General features: G+C 37.7%; 1 protein-coding gene and 1 long non-coding RNA gene across 8 annotated transcripts in view; one reads left to right on the top strand and one right to left on the bottom strand.

The window, feature by feature from the left end:
• LOC138173634 (ena/VASP-like protein) overlaps window positions 1–22,891 on the bottom strand; it is a 285,460-nt gene that overhangs the window by 147,085 nt on the left and 115,484 nt on the right. The gene's annotated exons all lie outside the window — the stretch shown is intronic.
• LOC138173637 (uncharacterized) overlaps window positions 3,332–22,891 on the top strand; it is a 48,893-nt gene continuing 29,333 nt past the window's right edge. For 2 of the 3 annotated variants that reach the window (XR_011171472.1, XR_011171471.1), the window contains exon 1: window positions 19,951–20,032. This is a non-coding gene — a long non-coding RNA (uncharacterized lncRNA). Of the gene's footprint in view, window positions 3,440–19,950; window positions 20,033–22,891 lie in introns of those variants that run through there. The other variant, XR_011171473.1, reaches the window with a different exon arrangement.

The following is a 22,891-nucleotide window of genomic DNA, read 5'->3' as shown; positions in this document are numbered from 1 at the left end:
GCAGCCCTTCTGTGTGTTGGCATTATTGGTCTTATACCTCCACCGCAGCTGCAAGTATCATTACCAATACAACTGGGAAAAAGACAAAAAGGAATACATGACAAATGTAGCTATAGCTATGGTTCTGGGCACTTTGAGATTTCTCCTCCTCTCCTTCTGGGTAAAGATGTGGCTATGCTACTTCAGAACTTGGCAATTTCATTAGTAGTCCAGTCAATAAGATGCTCAGAGTATAGTCCAGTTTGTAAATCCTCACAAACATACTTATAGCCTTTGTTGTTTAAATACTCACTGTTTTCTGACAAATTGTGTGAATTAGTAGCTTTAGCAGTTGTGTAATAGTGTACCTATTTCCCATATCCCCTCCTTCTAGAATTGAACATTGTTCATTTACTCTCTTTGCCAATTTGACGAGTGTAATATGATATCTCTAAGTTGTTTTAATGTTTCTGTGATTGTTAGAGATTTTACCCACTTTTCAAAGTATTATTTTCATTTCTCATTTTGAAAATTGCTATTCATTATCTTTTGACTACCTCTATATTGGAAACACATTTTATTAATAATTTTGTGTCAATTCCTAATAGACCCAAGGTGTCAGATTTTTGTAAGAAATGTCTATTGCAAGGATTTTTTCCTCCTCCAATCTGTGTCTTTTCTACTCTGGCTAAAATGCTTTTTGTCATGTAAAAGCTTTTCATTTGGATATCTATTTTGACTCATAATTTCTTCTAAACCATCCTCAGTTTGATTTGAATTTGACAGTATTTTATTTAGTAGTATTGTTTTTGACACTATTTTTATGTCCATATCCATTTATGATATTGTTCTATAGTTCTCCCCAATCCTAGCCTATAAGTACATCACACTCTGGGAATAAATGTATAGGATTTGTTTTTGTTTTGTTTTTTGCATTTTGGAGGGCAATTGGGGTTAAGTGACTTGCCCAAGGTCACACGGCTAGTTTTTGTGTTAAGTGTTTGAGGCTGGATTTGAACTCAGGTCCTCCTGACTCCAGGGCCGGTGCTCTATTCACTACACCACCTAGCTGCCCCTATGTATGGGATTTGTTACCCTGAAAGGCAAAACAGGATAGAAACACAATCAATCAATATCTTAGGGTACTCCTTTTGGTAAACAATGTTTGAGGTAAACTCAATGGTCCTTATTTTATCTTCTCCCTGGTTATATTTGTGTATTGCAATCTCCCTCTTCTCACCATCTTGCACAACCTATTACCATCTTTCAACCTGTTCTTTCCCTGATTCCTCCAAGTAGAAGTGATTATTTCTCAGTGATTTAGACAGGTGGCTCTGGTCAACACCTCCTTTGCACTTAACCTGTTTTAAATTTTGTGATTATTTTTTGTTATGTATATATAGAGAGGGAGCATATTCCTTTGGAAAGAGCATCGGGATACAGAAGACCTGAGTCTAAGTCCAAGCTCTTACACATTCTAGCCATAGGATTGTGGTATAAAATGGAGATAACATTGTTGTGAATCATGTGCAATGTAAACATGAAAGTGATATAAATAAGTAAATGTTATACCTATGTACAGGCCTCATCTTCTCTACTAGGCTGTAACCTCCTTGAAGGCAGGTATAATTTCTTATCTTTGAATCTCTAGTACTAGCACAGATACTTGCACATATTTCAAAATCTTCATTCATTCATCAATGTAGGCACTCCCTCTTGTCACAAAGATCATAATTCATCCCATGTGACTCTCATTCATGTTTTCCTGTAGACTCTCAATAGGAGGTTCACTCAATGTGCTGGGGACCTTCTGCTAGCTCTCTTGATTTTATATGTACTCCAGGGGAGCACATGGACTGTCTGTCAACTCATCAGTGTCACCATTTTATTAGTTCTTCTCATTTTCTAATCATACCTCTCTTTGTCTCCTTGACACCACTTTTCTTTGGCTGCTAATGTATGTCAGCTTACTTAAACCTACTGCACATGGACTTCTCTTTGGGACATCCTCAACTTTAATTCTGTAGAGATTATAATATTCCGCAATGAACAGCTGGCTGTCAGAGCGCTGGTAAATGTTTAGCAATTGGCTCTCAAAAAAAGTATGCATAACACAATATAAGTCTAATATGAATTATTAATGTTTTCCCATCACTTCCTAAATTCTGAAAAATTAACAAAACAGTAAATTTAAGCCTTGATTTATCCATTTGCCAATTTCTGAGGTAGAAATGCTCACACTGAAAATTTAGCAACTGGCTATCAGTGATAAGAGCTGGATCCAACACACACCTGTCTCATAGTCATACAGAATCTTCAAAACAATACTGATGTTATAAAGATAGATCCTTGTTTCAGGAAGAAGATAAGGGTCTTAAATTCACTACATGATTTCCCCAAATCAATCTCAGTTGCCTTATTCTTACTTTTAAATTCTGAACCTAGCTCATCTTCTATCTGCAAATATTTACTGATTAACAGAGTCTATGTTTTGTCCTTAAAACTCACTTTATCTACTTCATTTTTCCAATAGAAATGAAGAGATAAAATTCTTTGGGTGATTGTAGGTGTGTGTGTATGTATATGTATGTGCATATGTATCTATGCATTTATCTATATTTTGTTTTGGAAATTCCACATTGTTCTGGGCAAGGATTCAATCTGTACAATTTCATCTGCAAATGGGAAAATCTAGAATGCTTAGTTATCTGTAAGAATCCTCCTTCTGTTTGACTTTTACACTGTTCAGTCTCCATGAGAGTGCCATAATCTGCTGGTAATTGCTTCTCTTTGCACTATTCCTCACTTGATATTAGTTATTGGAAGGTTGTCAGACAAAGTTATTTCTGAATCTTTGTAGTACTTGGAAACTCCCTCTTATATATGGGTCTCCCAGAAAATTCACTTAGATTCAAGATGCCTTACAGAATACTCCTTTACTCAAAAACCTAGTCCACAAGTGCCACAATAATATTTAAAAATTAAATTAAAAAAATGAAGATCTAGTTTATGTCCCTCCCACCTCCTCTCTGCCCCCATTATCATAACAGAGAAACAACAAATGCAAACACGTATGGTCAAGGAAAACAAATTCCTGCATGGTCATGTGCAAAAAAAATTATGTTTTCATCTCCACTCTGAGTCCATCAGCTCTCTGTCACTGTTAGTTAATTTATTAAGTTATTTATTAAATTTTTACAAAATAATTTATAACATATTACTTTTTATAAATCAAGTCACCTTAATTTATTAAGCACTTACTATTTGCCAGAGACTATGCTAAGTGTTAGAGATTCAAAAAAAGGCAGGCCCTGCTCTTAAGGAATTCACAATCTAATGATGGATGACCTGTTTCATCATGAGTTCTCGGGAACTGTGGATGGTCACAGTGATGACCAAATCACACCAGGCTACTCTACTTGTTTGGTTCTGTATACTGTGTACCCAATTTTTTTCACTGGTGAGTCTCCTTCTTTCTTTTTTTTTTTTTTCCTGAGGGAGGAAGGTAGGGCAATTGGGGCGGGTCGTGAATTGTGTTGCTCAGAGTACTAACTCTTTCAAAATCGGTTATCTTCATGATATTGCTGTTACTGTGTGCATTGTCCTCCTGGTTCACTTCATTTTGCATCAGTTCATACAGATCTTTCCAAGTTTCTGTTTCATCATTTCTTAAAGCACAATAGTATTCCATTACATTCAAAGGCCACAACTTGTTCAGCCATTCTCCAATTGAAGGGCATCTCCTTTCCAACTCCCATTTCCAACTCTTTGCCACCACAAAAAAGGCTGCTCTAAGTTCTTTTTGTTGTGGCAAAGAATTGTAAACTGAGGGAATGTCCATCAATTGGGGAATGGCTGAATAATTTGTGGTATATGAATGTGATGGGATACTATCATGCTATAAGAAATGATGGCAGGTGGATTTCAGAAAAACTTGGAAAGACTTAAATGAACTAATTTAGCAGAGTGAAGGGAACAGAATCAGGAGAACATTGTACACAGCAATAGGAACAATGTGCAATGATCAACTATGGTCGACTTAGTTCTTCTCAGCAATACAATGATCCAAAAAACTCATGATAGAAAATGCTATCCACATCCAGAGAAAGAACTGTGGAATCTGAATGCAGATCAAAGCATACTATTTTCACTTTTTCTTTCTTGTAGTTTTCCCCTTTTGTTCCGTATCTTCTTTCTTTCTTTTTCTTTTTGGAGGGGGGAAGGCAGGGCAATTGGGCTTAAGTGACTTGCTCAAGGTCACATGGCTAGTAAGTGTTAAGTGTCTGAGGCCGGATTTGAACTCAGGTCTTCTTGACTCCAGGGCCGGTGCTCTATTAACTGTGCCACCTAGCTGTCCCTGTTTCTTCTTTCACAACATAACTAATGTGGAAATATGTTTACATGATTGCACATGTATAACCTATATTGAATTCAAAATCTTTTAAAAAATGAATGATGAAAACTATCTTTACATGTAATTGGGAAAAAATACTATTTACAAAAAAAGGGCTGCTATAAATATTTTTGTGTAGTTGGGCCCTTTTGTTTTCTTTTTGATCTTAGGGTTTATCACTGGTAATGGCATTACAGGATCAAAGGGTATGCACATTTTAATGATCTTTTGGGCATAGTTCAAAATTGTTGACTGGTTGAACTAAGTCACAGTTCCTCCAATAGTACATTAGTGTGCCTGTTTTCCCACATCTCCTTCAGCATTTGTCATTTTCCTTTTTTGCCATCTTAGCCAATCTGATGGGTATGAGGTGGTACATCAGATTTGTTTTAATTTGCATTTCTCTAATTACTGTGATTTCAAGCATTTTAAAAAATGTGACTATTGATAGCTTTGATTTCTTCCTCTGAAAATTGCTTATTCATATCCTTTGACTACTTAGCAATTGGGGAACAATGTCTTATTTAAATGGTTAGAGTTGCCTTAATGCATTCTCACTTATTTTTTCTTCTAATTTGGTATTCATTTTGAACTTTGTTTTAATAAATCAGTGGTCAAACTGTCTATGGACAGCTGGTTTTTACATGATTCTCATGTTGGTAATTGGTTACTTCTTGTCTGTCAAAATATAAACACATTTTTTATACTATTGTTTTGTGGATGCCATATCTGCCATGGAGAGTTCCTATTCTCTTCTCAAATAATATATTCACGGTATCTAGTGTCTCAGTATTAATATTTGGATACAGATGCTCACTATCTTGTATCTCATGTGTGTGACTTATTTTTAATAATAGAATCATAGGAGGATGGATTTAGTGATGGAAGTATAGTTTATAAAATTTGGGTTTTTCTTCTTGCTTGTGTCTGAACCAAGTTTTCCACAGGGCTGTTAGAGGGTTAGAATGGTGCTTTGGGAAGATTGTCTCGATAGTTAGCTAAGTGGAGAATGGACCAAAGAACACAGAGGCCGGAAGTTTGGAATCCAGTTAACAGGCTGATGTAATAGAACTGAGGTGAAGGAAGCCTGAACTAGGGTGTTAGAAATGTAAATAGAGAAAGAAGGAATGGAGTGTAGATGTGTTATATGGTGTTGAGTCAGAATGGATGATATCTAGCAACTGATTGGAAACGGTGAATGAAGGAGGGAGAAGAAAAGAAGATGAGTCTAAAGTTGTGAACCTGCAAGTTTCCTGTGACCGGGAAGGACAATGTGACCTCAGCAGGAAAAGAGAAGTTTGAGGGAGGTATGGTCTAGGGGAGAAAATAGGGAGTTCCATCATGAAATGCTGAGTTTGAGTTGCCAAAAGGGGATCCAGGTTTATACATATGAGGCGCTTCATGATATAGAACATGAGTTCAGAAGCAATAGTACAGGCTTGTTTATACCTATCTAGGCAATGCCTATATAGAGATGACAATTAAGCACTTGGAAACTTTACCTTTTCATATCGTGTTGAGTTGTCAGGATTGTGAAGGAAGAGCTAAAGAGGGTCAGTGCTGACAGAGGCCATGTTTTTCTAGACAGCTAGGTGGCACAGTGGATAGAGTACAATCTTCCTGGAATCAGGAAGACCTGAGTTCAAATCCTGCCTGAGATACTTATTAGCTGTGTGACCCTGGGAAAAATCACTTAATCCTGTATGCCTCAGTTTCTTCATCTGTAAAATAAACTGGAGAAGGAAATGGCAAACCATTTCACTCCAGAAACTTTGCCGAGAAAACCTCAAATGGGTTCACAAAGAGTTGGATATGGCTGAAACAAATGAATGGTGCCACTACCAACAACATGCATAGGAAAAGCACAGAAATTTCCTACATTGAAGCCCAATTCTTCTACAGACTTCCCGCCTTGAGTAACTGGGACAATCCTCAACTCCTGGTAGATTGAGGATATGGGAGATTTATTATAAGCCACCAAACTTCCATGATGACCTAATCCACCAACTGGAGCAGCTGGGTCCAGAAATGAGGAAAGGTTTGGGCTCACATCTTTTTTTCCCTGAGGGTTTGGGAGGAGAACAGGTACTTGGAATTCCGACTTTGGGGCAATGATTACTGTATATCTTTGATGTTGTAATTCTTTTTTGTTTAAAATCGTTACTGCTTTTTAAAAATATGGTATGAAGTCTAAGTGATTTGTTAACAATGACTGAATGAAAACTGGGGAAGGAAGGTTACCAAAGGATTGGTTGAAGGGGGTGAAGCCAATGACATTAGCTTGAACATAGGAGTAAAGAAGAAATTATTAATAAATCTCAAGAAATTTTAATATATGCTTTGGTGGTTGTTTTTTTCTCTCCAAGTAAAATTCCTTTTTTAAAAAATGACAAACTTCTCTTGCTGTTCTATGGTGAAATGGGTCACATACTCTTTGGTCAGTATAGGATGTAAACTTTACTCACTACTCTTCTATGTTGTATTTCCTAAGAGGTTCTTTCCTCCAACATTCTTGCATATTTCTAAGGTTGTCTTTTGTGTACATCTATCTATACTTTTGCTATGATGGGAAAAGCATTCGATGGACAATTAAGCCACTTGGATCCTGCATTTTTAGCTTTGCAACTGACTCAATATGTCATTTTAGGCAAGTGATCCTTAGTTTCTTTCACTGTAAAATGGGAATCTCTTACTCAATGGACAAATATTATAATCAAATGAAATACATCTAGGTCCCAATTAGTGCAGATAATAAATTCTCCTGAAGTGGTTGAACTATTTGAACTTGTACTGCATATTTCATCATTGGGCAGCTAGATAGCACAGTGGATAGAATACCAGGTCTGGAGTTAGGAAGACTCATATTCCTGAGTTCAAATCTGGGCTGAGACACTTATTGTGACCCTGGGCAATCCCTTAACCTTGTTTATCTCAGTTTCCTCATATGCAAAATGAACTGGAGAAAGAAACGGCAAACTCCTCCAGTATCTCTGCCAAGAAAACCTCACATGGGGTCACAGAGAGTCAGACATGACTGAACAACAATAAGAAGAATCAGAGAACACATTACAAATAATCATAACTTCCAAGTGTGTAAATTTGGATATATGACCACTTTAGGAGACTTGCTATCCACTAATTGAGAGCTAACTGTAATAGTTACCAATCATTCCATATGCATTAAGCATTATGAGTGATTATGAATACAGGCATACCTTGGAGATATTGCAGCTTCAATTCTAGCTTACTACAGTAAAGTGAGTATCACAATAAAGTAAGTCACATGAATTTATTGGTTTCTCAGTGCATATAAAAATTGTTTATGCTAATTCTGTAGTCTACTAAGTGTTCAACAGTATTACATTAAAAAAGGTGCATATCTTTATTAAAAATCTTTTATTCCTAAAAAATGCTAACCATCAGCCTTCAGCAAGTCATGATTTTTTGCTAGTGGAGGGCCTCCATGTTTATGGCTGCTGAGTGATCAGGGTGGTGCTTGTTGAAGGTTGGGGTGGCTGTGGCAATTTCTTAAAATAAGACAATGAAATTTGTCTTATCTCGACTCTTTACTGAACACTTAAGAAACCCTTGTAAGTTTATTAATTGATTTAATTTCAATATTATTGAAATTGGGTCTCAGGGAATAGAGAGGCCCAAGGAGAGGGAGAGAGACAGCGAATGGCTGGGGGGTAGAGTAGTCAGAACACACAATATTTATTGATTACGTTCTTGTGGGCATAGTTTGTGGCACCTCATAACAATTACAATAGCAACATTGAAGATCACTGATCATAGATTACCATAACAGATATAATACTATATATTACCATGATAGATATAATAATATTGAAAAAATTTGGAATACTGCAAGAATTGCCAGAATGTGATTTAGAGATGTGACGTGAGCACATGTTGTTGGAAAAATGGCACCAGTACACTTGTTCAACACAGGGTTGCCACAAACCTTCAATTTATAAAAAATGCAATATCTGTGAAGTGCAATAAAGCAAAGCTCAATAAAACGAAAATAAATTTTACTGCTATTGTTCTGGTGCTAAGATTCTGTGGCCTTATCCTGCTACTGGTCCATCCAAGAGAAGGAGAAAGGGGGAGTCATTGGTGGAAGTAGGGAGAAGACCACTAGGAAAGTAAAAAGAAAGTAAAGTAAAAAGACCTGGGGGTCAGCTCCTAGCTCTGCTCCCATTAGCTATGTGACTTAGGTCAAGCTGCTTCCTCTCTCTGGGACTTTCCCCATTTGTAAAATGAGGATGTAGATCTTGATGCTTCCTGGGATGCCTATCGGCCTCCTTTGACTGATAGTCAATGTTCTATGATTCTAAGGTCCCTCCTACTTCTAACCTTCTACGGTTCTGTTCTGATACAAACTTTGTCTGATTCCAACACCATTGCTCTTTTTAAGTTTGTCCAACAGAAGCTGTTATGAATAAGGCAGATGGTTTGTCTCATCCCTCAGTCTGGGCTGAGAGGAAATAAAATCACATGTTAATGAATTAAAAAAAAGAAACCTTTTTATCATTGTCCAAATGTCCTGACTGTTGTTTCTGGCATCATTATTCAGATGGCTTATTTAATTCAGGATCACGTTAACTTCTCAGTAATGAATCACTTCCATTGGATGTGATTTGGCTTTTTCTTTTTGACACATTTGTGGAAAATGAAATAGATCTGTCAATAACCAGTGCAGATGGAGGCAGTCTGGTGCAATGTAGTAAGTAAATGTAGCATCACTGGATGGAGGATCAGGAGACCTTGCTCTGGGGTTGGCTGACTCTGCCACCAACAAGTTATTTATAATAAGAGTATAATAGAATTAGATCTGGAAGGGACCTAAGAGGTCAACCCCTTCCTTCTGCAGATGAGGAAACCAAGGATTAGAGAAATAAGATGACTTCCAAGGTTAAACATAAAATAAATAGTGGAGCAAGGATTTCAAACCAGGGTTTCTGACTTTAAATCCTATGCTTAACATGGCCATCATTCTTACAGGACCATGCTATTTTTTTAGAATGCAGCAAAAAGGAAGTGTTCCAGGCACGGGGGACTAAAATGCCACAAATGGAAGATGGTGTTTCTTGTTGGAGGAACACCAAAGAGCCCGATGTCACTGGAGTATGTGTTTGTGTGTGTGTGTGTGTGTGTGTGTGTGTGTGTGTGTGAGTGTGTGTGTGAGTGTGTGTGTGTGTGAGTGTGTGTGTGAGTAAGTGTGTGTGTGTGTGTGTGTGTGTGTATGTGTGGTGGTGTTGGTGGGGAACAAGGTTTACAAAGCCCAGGAAGGTAGGAAGGCACCAGGTTAAGGACAGCTTTAAAAGTCAGAGTAGCAGGGCAGGAATGGCAGAAGATCTCATTAATTCAATGGATCTGTAATCTCATGAGTGAAGAAACTCCTAATGGTGCAATCCAACCACTCCCCCATCCTACACCATTCTTATCCAACTCCCCCACATCTTCCAGAAAGGATACACCCTGGAGGTCTTTCTCAAGATCTCTTAATATTTCATGCATACCTACCAGTGCAATACCTGTGCTTTCCCTCAATGTTTCTACCTGACCTTTCCAATCAACCACCCATTTTCTCTTAGAAGTTTTCTACACTTCTTGTATAAGAATCATCAGTGGTAATACTGTAATTTTGATTATTTGTTGAGTATGGTGATTTATGATTTATAACCATAGAGCATTACCTGGAGAACATTTTTTTTTAGAACAGACCTCTAATTTCACTAGGATAGGGATCTCCTAGAGGAAATTCTACCAATAGAGTTCTGCAACTCAAAATATGAGAACTCAGAGATTAAGTGACTGGCCCAAGATCACAGAGCTAGACCATGCCAGAGGCAAGACTGGAACCCAGGTCTTCCTGACTCTAAGAATGGCTTTCTGCCTACCATGCCATCTTGTTTCTCCACCTGAAGAATACTGGTTTTTTAAAGGATGAGTTTTTTTGGTATTCCCCTGAAACATGATACTCAGTTTTGCTGGGTAGGTGACTCTTGGTTTTAATCCCAGCTCCTTTCATATTCCAAGCCCTTCGATCCCTCAGTGTAGATGCTGCCAGATCCCGGGTTATCCTGATTGGGTTTCCACAATATTAAAATTGTTTCTTCCTGGCTGCTTGTAATATTCTCTCCTTAATCTGGGAATTCCAGAACCTGGCTATAATATTCCTAGGAGTTTTCTTTTTGGGATCTTTTTCAGGAGGTGATTGGTAGATTCTTTCAACCTCTATTTTGCCCTCTGGTACTAAAACATCAGGGCAGTTTTCTTTGAGAACTTCCTGGAGGATGCTTTCTAGGTTCTTACTTTGGTCATGGCTTTCAGGTAGTCCAATAATTTTAAAATGATCTCTCCTGGATCTATTTTCTAGGTCAGTGGTTTTTCCCATGAGATATTTCACATTGCCTTCTATTCTTTCATTTGTTTGGATCTGTTTAACAGCATCTTGATTTCTCATAAAGTCATTAGCTTCCATTTGCTCCAATCTAATTCTGAAGCAATGATTCTCCTCATTGAGCTTGAGTAACAAGAATATAGTGAAGCTCTCTCCAACTCCTCTAAAGAGATCTAGAAAATGCACTAGATCAAATCCTGATGGGAAAAATTCAAGAAAAAAAGTAACAGTGAGTCACTTTTTCTAGTCCATGTTGACATGGACAGAGAGAATAGGAAAGGAGTTTGATTAGAATCTTGGGGCTGCATAAGCACTCCAGTGCAGAGAAAGTCTGTGTACCTGAGCAAGAGGAGATTCTCAACCCATAAAGGACCTGGAGTACAGGTTTTGGGAACAGATGCCAACTGGCAGCTTTGCTGCTCACTACCCAGTTCTGGGTCACAAATCCAGGACAGACTGAAGAGCGTGCATGCTCCTGCCTAGGAGCTGTGTTCCAGAGTAAGGAGCAGTATAATGAAAGAGAAGGGAGCTCAGAAGCAAGCAGCAGCATCCCAGGAGCAGACCAAGGTGCTAGTTCCAGCTTCTAGCCTAGTCTAAAACCTATAGAGAAATAATGAGAACAGGAATATCAGACTAAAGGGATATCTGCAGTTCTGTTACTGTTCTCATTTGTCTGATCATGGTTTAGTCTAGCTCCAGTCTACTATTGCTCAAACCCAAATTCAGGTTAAGAACTTGCAGAGTTCGAGAAGGAGGGCAGTGAATAGAATTTGCCCCAGATCAGATCACTTTGAGAGTCCTGAAAGACTTCAGGTTCCTATGAGCTGCCCCTAAGATGTTGGAATAACCTAACACTCAACACCCCAAGAAAATATCAGCAGTACCAGCCTAGTCCTTTTCTCCAAAAATGCCCAGCAGATGCCAGCATTTACATGAAGTCCAAAGTTAGGAAGTAGGTTGGATAAATGAGTAGACAAAAAAAGTTTCCACCATAAAAAGCAACTGTGACAGAGATGTTCAAACACAAACCCAGGAAAAGAGAATACTCCAAAATATTTTGATGCAAAACCTCAAAGAAAAACAAATCTTAGAAATCAGTTCAACAAGAATTCCCATAAATGAGAGTGCTAAATTTAAAAACTGGAAAAGAAACAAGAATTATTGAAGGAAAAATTGGAAATTAGAAACTTGGTACAAGAGGTGAAAAACTTTTGCCAAGCAACAAACTCCCTAAAAATTAGAATGGACCAAAAGAGTCCAGTGATTCCATGAAACAAGAAAGATTAAAACAAACTCAAAAGTCTGAAAAAAACAAGGTATCTTACAGCAAAACCACTGACCTGGAAAATAGATAATAAAGATAAAAAAGAATAATTTGAATACCATTACAAAAAAAAAAGATCCTAGACATCAAATTTCAAGAAATCTTAAAAGAAAACTGTCCAGATCTTTTAAGAACTAAGAGGTAAGGTAGAAAGAAACTCCAAAATGAAAACTCCTAGGAACATTATTGCCAAAATTAAGAGCTTTCAGGCCAAAGAAAAAAGTCTACAAATGGTTAGAAAGAATTCAAGTATCAAGTAGGATCACACATGATTTAATAACTATTACTATAAAAAAAGTAGGGATCTTAGGGGCAGCTAGGTGGCGCAGTGAATATAGCACTGGCCCTAGAATCAGGAGTACCTGAGTTCAAGTTCCGCCTCAGACACTTGGCATACTTACTAGTCATGTGACCTTGGACAAGTCACTTAATCCCAATTGCTCTGCCTTCCCCCTTCCAAAAAGGAAAAAAAGAAAGAAAGAAAGAAAAAAGAGTAGGGATCTTGGAAGACAAAAGATACAGGCTTATAGCCATATATAGTAAAACTGAGTATAATGCTACTGGGTGGAAAATAGACTAGAGCTGCACAGAAACGTTGAAGTTCAAACACAAAAGTCAAGAGAAATATGTAAAGTTAAACCTAAATGAGGGTAGCTAGGTGGCACAGTGGATAGAATACCAGGCCTGGAGCTGTTAGGAAGAGCTCTGTTTAAATCTAGCCTCAGATACTTACTAGCTGGGTGACCCTGGGCAAGTCACTTAATTCTGTTTGTCTCAGTTTCCTCATCCATAAAATAAACTGAAGAAGGAAATGGCAAACCACTCCAGGATCTTTGCTAAGAAAATGCTTATGAGGTTGCCCAAAGTAGGACAGCAATGATGAGGGACACGCTACTTACATTAAAATATGAGGAGATAATACACATGTTCTCTTTAAATCAATCTGTTATTATCAGGGGTCACAGAAAGAGTCTAGTTAGACAAGGTCTGGGAGTGGTTCTGTCATGCGTTGATAATCTTAAGAAAATAATAGAAAGAGAAGAGAAAAGGAATACACAGTGTGTGTGGGGAGAGAGGAATATTAGATATAATTATCAAATATAATCAAGGTGTACAAGTTGTTGTTTATTCTTTGGTTTCAAAGAGGAACAATGATATCACAGGGCGATGTCTTGATTGGTGCTGCTGGATTTAAATGAGGCCGAGTTGCCTTCCAGAATCATATAAGTCCAGTGACAAGACAAAAGTCACAATGACTAGTCATGTCCTAGGATGCAGTGAATGGTTTTGGCACCTTCTATGTTTGACCAAGCTCTAAGCACTCTACCTTGCCTGCTTCAGTCACCTTCATGGCCATTGGAACAAATTGTTCTCATCCTCCCATTCCACTGGTGGAAGTCTTCAAATGCTTGGGGTATACATCCCTCTAACTCACCAGTGGGTTTGTGGCCTGTCTGTTACCATCAGTCTCATTTAGCCCATCTGCTGAGAAGGTTTTACTGGGGTGTGGCCACCTCACATGCTATGGCTTCTTGGAGCCACAGATGAGAGCTGGGTGCCAGGTGGACACCAAAGGTGAATGAGCAGCCCTGAAAAGGGCTCAGCAAGCCCTCACACCAGAGGGGCGAGGCCTCCTTGAACAACCATACACCCATGAGTGTAAAAGTAGATATCTATCCAATCAGGGAGGAGGGGAAGTAGCTGACACTTGAACCTCAGTCTCATTTGAACTGGTCAAGTATGCAAGAATGTACGGACCCACAAGCACAGCTGGATACAGAAATACATTTTATTCAACAGGGAAACAGGAGGGAAAAGAGAGAAAGGAGAAGGGGGAATTAGAGGAATTTCTCACTATTAAGTGAGAGATGAGTGCTAAGCAAAACCAACTCACACTAAGGATATGCAAAAATATTTATAGTTCTTTTTTGAGGTGGTGAAGGATAGGAATCCGAGGGAGTTTCTACCAACTGGGGAATGGTTGAAAAAGTTATGATATATAGTGTTATATATAACACTATTATGCTGTAAGAAATGATGAAGGGAAGGGTTTCAGAAAAACCTGGGAAGAATTGTATGAAATGATACAGAATGAGATTAATAAAACCAGGAAAACAATTTATACAATTACCACAATAATGTAAAGACAAATAACTTTGAATGAATTAGGAATGCTGATCAGCATGATGACCAACCACAATTCCATAGGACTAATGCTACTACCCGCATCCTCAGAAGTGAAAGAGTAAAGAATGAGACATATATGCTAAAAAAAAAAATGATTAGTGAAGAAGTTTGTTTTGTTTGACTATACATGTTTTTTTAACAGAGGTTTTAGCTTTTCTTTTATTCTCAATTTTAGGGGTGGGGAAAGGAAGAGGAGGTAATTTTTAATGATTACCAAAAATATAATTTAAAATACATGGAAAATTATAAAAAAAAAAAAGACAAAAGTAGTCTATGAATGGCTTGTACTACTTGGGCGGCAAAGCAGAGCGTAAACCTTAAGAGGAAATCTGATCAGTGTTTTGTAAACTTATCTTGAGGATTCCATATGTGATCCTTTCTTGACAAGAGCCAATACATACTGCAACGAGCACTGGACTTGGAGCCAACAAGATCTAGTTTCAAATCCAACCATTTGTACTTTCTGCGTATACAATTAACAGATTCTAAGTCTATTTCCTCATCTGTAAAATGAGGACAATAATGTCTACAGTAACTATGTCACAGGGATATTGTGACTATTCAGTAAAATGATGTGAATAATGTGTTTAGCAACTTTAAGGCACTATAGCAATGTCAGCTATTACTAATTGTTGTTAATTAATAACGGGGAGGATGATGAAATGGAAAACGTGAATCATGAAAAGGAAATGAGAGTCTGAAGGCTAAATTATCAGGAAAAAATGGCTCATACCTGTGTATCATGAATGCTTTCTTTTTAGAAAGGAATCAGGAGCCACTGAATGTGGTAAACAACAAAGAACAAAAAAATATATATATATATTTTTAACAGATGGGAAATTACTGTTTCTTATATGGACTCATTCTTGTATCAGCCTTATATTATCTAACCACTGATTTCTAATGTAAAAATAAAATATAATACAAAAATCAGTAGAAAAGAAAAAGTAAAAAAAAAAAGCCAAACCTTAGTATAATGAAAACAACTCCACCCTTCTGATTTGTAAATGAACTGTTAATGGGGGGGGGGAGAGAGGAAGAAGGAGAGAGAGACAGAGAGAGACAGAGAGAGAGAGAGACAGAGAGACAGAGAGACAGAGACAGAGAGACAGAGACAGAGACAGAGAGACAGAGAGAGAGACAGAGAGACACAGAGAGACAGAGAGAGAGACAGAGACAGAAAGACACAGAGAGAGAGAGAGACAGAGAGACAGAAAGACAGAGAGAGAGAAAGACAGAGAGACAGAGAGACACAGAGAGAGAGAGAGACAGACAGTGACAGAGACAGAGACAGAGAGATGTACATGATATAGATTATAACTATTTCCTAAAGAAGTTGAAGTTATGTAAATTAATCAAGATGGGGAGACCAAAGCAGGCTATAAACTACATCAGTAAGCAAACATTTGTTCTCCTTGAGAAGAAGAAAGCTATGATGTCTTAAAGCAATACTACTTTTTAATATAAAGTGTTTCAAAATCTTATGACAAAGGATGGTCAAGGATTATGAGCCATATTACCTCATACAATGAGAAATCTTGAAGTCTGGAGACCAATCTCATTAAGCAAAGTCATCCCAAAGGCATTTTGGAAGGAGGACAACAAACATTTGAAAAATGTAAAAGATCTGTATAGATTTTTTGTAACAAATTCCTTTACCATCAGTCACAGTGCATTTATCACATTTGGACTCAACATCTCTACTCTCTGTGTGCTACATTTGGAAATAGAAACTAAAAACAAAGATGGTAAGGAGAGCTTGGGGGCAGCTAGGTGGTACAGTGGATCAAGTGCTGGGCCTGGAGTCTGGAAGACGCCTCTTCCTCAGTTCAAATGTGGCCTCAGACACTTACTGTCTGTGTGACCTTGGGCAAGTCACTTAATCCTCTCTGCCTCAGTTTCCTCATCTGTAAAATGAGCTGGACATTTTGGACATAGATGGGCATGACTCAAACAACTGAACAACAACAAGAATAGTTGAACTAGACCAAATATATACTGAGGTCATTGCTGAAGATGACACAACTTTGAGTCTTAAAGGGGGAAGGAAAATGAAAGCAAGGGGGAAAAAATAATCAAACTTAATTATTACTGAAAAGAGGCAAGAAAATATCAATAACATGCCATATGTGCCTACTTTTACATCTCCACAAAGTTTTAGTGAGAATAATTTACAGTAAGCCCATAATTTTTGAACACATGAAAAGGGAATAAGCAGGTTTTGGCAGGGGTCAAGGTTTGGGTCAGCGTTAGTTTTTTTAAAAAGTGATCTTTTTGTTTGATATCATCTTCATTTCCAACTACCTCTTTTCCTAATCCCCCACCCTACAAACCATCATTTATAACAAAGAATACAAATGAAAAACAATCAAACAACAATTCAACAAAACCAACCAATACATAAAATGAGCTCATACCCATAGTCTCCCACCTCTTGAAAGAAAGAAGGCAGGGTTTCACAAACTATATTATATAATCAACTGTATCTTTATGGTCACACAATTGAATGAAATAGTGTGGAGAATATAAGACTCCTCTACTTATTTGCTAACCATTTAATAAAATACTTAATTCAGAAGAATGAAATATTTTCTTCCAACACAATATTTTCCATGAATATGTTGGAATCATACAAATTTCTTTCTGTGATACAAGAGCTAGTAACTTCTTTTGATGACCTCTGATTATCAAGATCAAATGAAGTATGTTTTTTACAAAAATCTTATTCTGATGTCTCATTGTGGTATTGGGTGGCCCTGTGTTCCTAAGGCTATGACACAGGATGGCAAGCTCTACCATGCTATAAAGGTACCAAGTAGCAACAGACTGAATCTGGTTCCCAAGGACTAGCCTAATTAAACATGGTGGGACTTATCACCAAAAGGTTAGGCACCTGGCATACCAGTTGGCCACAGTAACCCATGCAATAAAGAAAAATATAAAGCAATCCTCCATCCTGTGTGCTTCTGACCCATTTGCTTCTTTAGTTATGGTGACAGTGTTGGAAAAAGGGCAGAAGAATCACAGAATTTTTAGACTATTCATTAATTAAATTTAACTTTAATTTGACTAGTGACATTTCAAATGCAAGATCTTTGTCCAGCAATCAATGAGTGAGCATACTATTGGAGGAAATCTTGACATTCTTACTATGTGGCAAAAGAGAAGAATGAAGGAAGTTATGACTAATTTTAAGGGTGGCTCACAGGTGGCAAAGCTGATTTAATCAAATCAGATTATAGCCAGAGATAACTATGTAGTTCAGAGATGTCAAACACACTGTCAAACCAGCCCATAACTCTCTTGAGTAAGGCCCAAACAGATTAAAATGTAATTCGGAAATTAACAAAATAAACAAAATATGTTAATATGTGGTAATTTTTTTTTTAGTCAATATGTACCCATGAGAATCTTTAAGTGCAGTTTAATGACCCCTGTTTCTACCTGAGTTTATCAATACTGGTCTAGTCCAAGCCCTTGTTTTACAAAATTTCAACCCCTTTTCCAAAAAAAAAAAAAAAAGTACAATAATATAGTGAGAGGAAAACTAGACAGAAAGAGGAGACAGGTTTGGAAACCTCAGATACTTAATGGTTATTTGACTTTAGCAATGTTGAAAGTTCCTTCCTTTCTCTGACTTTGCTTTCTCAACTTTAAAATGGAAATTACAATACTGCCTATCCCTCAAGGCCATTGGGAGGAAGCCTTTGCAAATGGGAGAGTGATAAGTTTAAATAAACCTTTTGTAATCTATTTTTCTTACTCTTAGTTAGGGAGAAAGAGATGTTGACTAGACCTATTTCTTACCCAATGATTCCAGGGCATTTCTGAGGAAGAGGGTCATGTCAGTGGTTGAGAACACCAAATCATCCTGGTCAACCTTAAACAGTGATTGGTCAGTGGAGATTGAATCTCTGAGAAACCCAGTCTAGTTTCCCTTTCTACTATTTTTCAGAAGAAGAAACTTAGGTATAGAGAATAGTAAATGGAAACATACAAGCATAATAAATGTTTATTGAATTAAATTGAACTCATGTAAGATAAACTTTTCTCTGTGTGTGTGTGTGTGTGTGTGTGTGTGTAGGGATAGGGGATCTAGAAATGTGGTTTCATTGATGAAGGGACTTCCCAGTGGGAAAACGCTGTCTGCCAATGTAGATCAATAACAATTACTGTTTTAGCAAGTTGCCAGAGGCAACTGGTATGTGTCAAGGGCTGACTTCAAAGACTTGAGTTCAAGCCCAACTTCTCAAAAATATACTCTGTGAGTATATTTATGCCGAGCTAATTTCTTAGTGTCCAAGGAAGAACTTTAAGAAGCATAAATGCTGAAATTTAATAAGGACAAATGTGAAGCATTATACATCAGTTTAAAAAAATCAATTTCACAAGTTATGAGATGGAATACATTTGACTTTTTTTTTTTTATAAAAGATAAAAGATCTGGGGATTGTAGTGGAATATAAACTCAATACCCTTTAATGGTATAATGTGGCTGCCAGTCAAACTAATGAAATTTTTGACTATACAAAGAGAGAAGCAGGGCTTCCAGGAATAGGAGATGATTGTCCATCTATTCTCTTCTGTGATCAGATGAAATTGTGATGACTACATAAAGTTCCTTTTGGAAGAGATCTGTCATTACAGTTATTCCCAAGTCATAGTAGACCAACTATAACAGAAAGTCTCTAACTCTGCTGATTAAAACTTTGTCCTATGAGAAGGGACTTCCCTGGAGATAGAAAAATCATCTTTTTAATTCTCTTCTCTTTAAACTGAGTTGGTTATGTCAGGATAATTCTTGTGACCAATTAATTTCCCTCAAAAGGGAAATTAGAGTTAGGGTGTCCTCAAAGAAATGAGAAGTTTGAAGCAGAAAGGTGGAAAAAATCTTGATCAGACACATGCATAAAGATTAATCTGGCTAGAAGGTATGGTTTGGAAGGGAGAGAGAATATAGTCTGGAAAGATCTGTTAAGAAATTATTGAAATAGTCCAGGTGGGTAGTGAGTGAATTCATGCCTTTTCTTCACAACTCAGCTATAAATTCTTAGAGGGAAGGAATGGTACCTCATGCTAGCCCTATAAGACTTCTGTGCAATACTTAATAAATACTTGTCAATGAAATGATTATAGCTGGAAAGTCTTGGGTATAGAGGAAATCAGTACCCTCCTCAGGAACATAGAGGTTCTTTTCTGAGAGGGAGCAGGTTGAGGGATGTAAAGAACATTAAAACTGGAGTTAGGAGTTATAGGTTCAAATCCTGGCTGCAAAATTTGCTAGCTATGTTTATAACCATGGTCAAGTCACTTAACCTCTTTAAGACTCAGCTTCCTCATCTATAAAAATGAAATGAATACAAATTGAACTGCACCTAAGTGTCTCCCATGAACATAACTCTAAAGTATCCCCTCCCTTACTCTCCAGCTATGGAACTGGTCTCCTCCCTCACCTATGGAGCTTTGCTGCTGAGGACACCAGGTGCCACTTGCGGAGAACTGCAGGCAGAGGCCCAAAGTACGCAATGCAGATGAGAAATATTAGCTCTCTAGTGACACCTATTAGTGACACCTGCTGGGGTGTAAATTCTCAGAAGACAAACATACCAAGAAACTACACTGTAGACCACACCCACTGGGAGCCTCTCTGCCCAAGCTATGACTATAAAGATTGAGGCCATGGAGGCTCCTGGGGAGAGCTGCTCATGGGCGGGCATTGCTTCTTTCTATGAGTTTGACTGTGAGTTCTAGTTCTTTACTTTGGTCAATTTTCATTTCTTTGAGCTTTATGAATGGTGAGCTTACTACGAGGAGCTTACTTACTAGGTGGAGTTTGGTAACAACAAACTCGTTGGTGCTGCCACATTATAAAGTGCCTAGATTTTCTGGGCAAGGGTAATAACCCAGATACATGAGAAATTAGCACAAGGAGTCCCTAATATTAATGATGATGATGATGGAGGAGAGGGAAGAGGAGGAAGATGAGGAGGAGAGGAGGAGAAGGAAGAGGAGGAGGAGGAAAAGGACAAGAAAAGGGACAGGAACTGGACCTTTGATTTCACTGGCTACAGAAACTCCCAGATAAGGAACCTCTATCACTTTGCTTTGATACTTTCTTTGCAACTTACAGTCTTAGAAAGTTGCCTACAAGACTGGACTTAAGGGACTTGACCAGGGTCACACAGCTAAAAAGTGTCAGAGACAGGATTTGGATAACTACTCTGTACTTCAATTTCTCCCCCTGTAAAATGAGACACTGGGTTAAATGATTTGTAATGTCCTTTCTAGTTTCTATGATTTAATGCTCTTCCTTACTCTAATATTTTATGACTCTAAGAATGGCATTTGTAACCTGGTATGGACCCATACCATATTGACTTTGAAAAATGGTTTGTTTCCAAATGTTTTCAATTTTACACAGAAGACTTGACTTATAGCCCTGGGTTTAATTCTAGATCAACTACAAAATAGCTATATGAGGTAAGTCACTTTACTTTCTGGACCTCAGTTTATGTGTCTGTAAGAAGAGGAGGCTGGAGAAGATGACCTCTAAAGCTCTTTTTAACCCTGATATGCTATGGTGGTATGTTCTAAGGGCTTTTCTACTCCTGAATTAGCTGAGGACCGACTTATACAATAATTTGCTCTTGACTTATACAATAAATTACCTTTTGCCTAATGTACCTGGGAAGGTTGGCTTTCTAGCTAAATGAATATTCTTTGCAACAGAGTTTTGCCCTATATAGCATCTGTGAACCCCCAATTTTCAGAGTTGGAATATTGTAAAATGTATTTGACATTAAAACTCTACTGAATCCTTTCTGGATGGTTCAGAAGGTATTTTAGATGGTATCAAAAAAGGTTTAGGATAAAAGAATCAGAATCCCAATATATTTATAGGTAAAATAACGAGCTAAATCAAATAATACGACACTTGATAAGAACAAATGTAAATGTAAAGTTCCATACCTTGACCGAAACACAAATGATAAAAGTGGAGGGTAAGGAAGGTCTGGTTAGACCACATTTTATGGGAAAAATATTTGGAAATTTTGGTAGACTGCAAATTCACTAAGTGTCAGAGTATGAGGGTATCCAAATTAGTTAATATGATCTTGGGCTGCATGAATAGAAGCTGAGTATATGGGATGAAGCAGAAGAGAATCCTGGTGCAATCCACACTAATCTGAGCACACCCTGTTCTGTCCTAGATGTGACATTTTTGGAAGAGCGTCACCAAGCATATCCAAAAGAGGATGAGTAGAATGGAGAGAAAAGATGGAACACTCCGTGGCATAGGATTATCATTTCATGTAACTGGGAACGTTAGCCCAGATAAGAAAAGACTTAGGAGATACATTATAGTTGTCTTTAAATATTCGAAGGCCTACCATATAAAAGAGGGAGGAGCCATAACCTTCTTGAATGTAGAAGTCAGAACGTGGGGAAACAGATGAAAGTCACAGAGACAATATAAAGAAAAAGTTTCCTCACAATTAGATCTATACAAAAGTTGAACTGGCTCCCTTTGAGGTCATGGTTTTCTGCTTAGTGGAGACCTTCAAGCAAAGGCTGGATGTCCAGTCAATCAATAAACATTTATTAAGCACCTACTATGTGCCAAGAATTGTGTAGAGCAGATTTCTGTTTAGTTATATTTTGGATAAGGTGACATCAAATTCTGAGATGTTGATTCCAGAGCATTTATTTCTCTTCACCTAGACTTTGAACTCTGTGAAGATTGGCAATATTTTTGCCTTTCTATAACCAGCACAAGAATAAGGGCTTGCAAATAGTAAATGTTAAATAAAATGTCTGTTGAATGAATGTTTAATGAATGATTGATATTATGGATCTTTCAGGGAGCATAGTGGCAGCTTCTTTCCAAGTGACAGGCTGCTTATACACAGGGCCAGCTGTAAATGTAGGATGTGTTAGTGAGCTCCCAATCTCTGGAAGCATGCAAGCAGAGTCTGGTTGACCACCTGTCAGATATATTGTAGAGGGGATTCTTACCCAGGGTGAGAGGTTTGGCTAGAAAATGCTAAGGTCCCTTGTATCTCTAATATGTTATGATTTTGCATGTGCAGACCAGTGGTTGTGTTTGCCAAAAGAATGTCCCCAACTGGTCTGCCTTGAGGACTTGAAATTCTTACCACTAAGGGAATATTTTCTTTCCACCAGTGGTCATTTAATAAATGTTTGCTGAATCAAATTATGGTACTGAAGACTGCTGTTAAAATGGGACTATCTCTATTAAATGTAATACCTCCACTAGAATTAAATGTTCACATTAGTTCTTGTCACAGGATCCTATAATGTCAGAGGCAGAAGGAACCTTAGAATAAAAGAACCATAGAATGTTAATGCCCCAAGAGATTTTAGAACACAAACCCATCAATTCTCTTAGCTTTCTCTTTTCTCTCTTAGCTCTTAGTTTTCAGAGCATTCTCAGTCCTCAGCTAATTCATTGGTAGAAAAACTTAGAACATACTACCTCAGGGTTAAAAAGAGTTTTAGTGGTCATCTTCTCCAACCTCCTTTTCTTACAGAAACGTAAACTGAGGTCCGAGAGGTAAAGTGACTTAGCTCATATAGC

This window comes from Petaurus breviceps, unplaced genomic scaffold, assembly GCF_028583685.1.
Source record: "Petaurus breviceps papuanus isolate PSGF00001 unplaced genomic scaffold, PetGlider_PUasm1.0 63, whole genome shotgun sequence".
NCBI lineage: Eukaryota > Metazoa > Chordata > Mammalia > Diprotodontia > Petauridae > Petaurus > Petaurus breviceps.
Note: the sequence above shows the minus strand (reverse complement) of the source record. Positions and strands in the feature narration are given on the sequence as shown.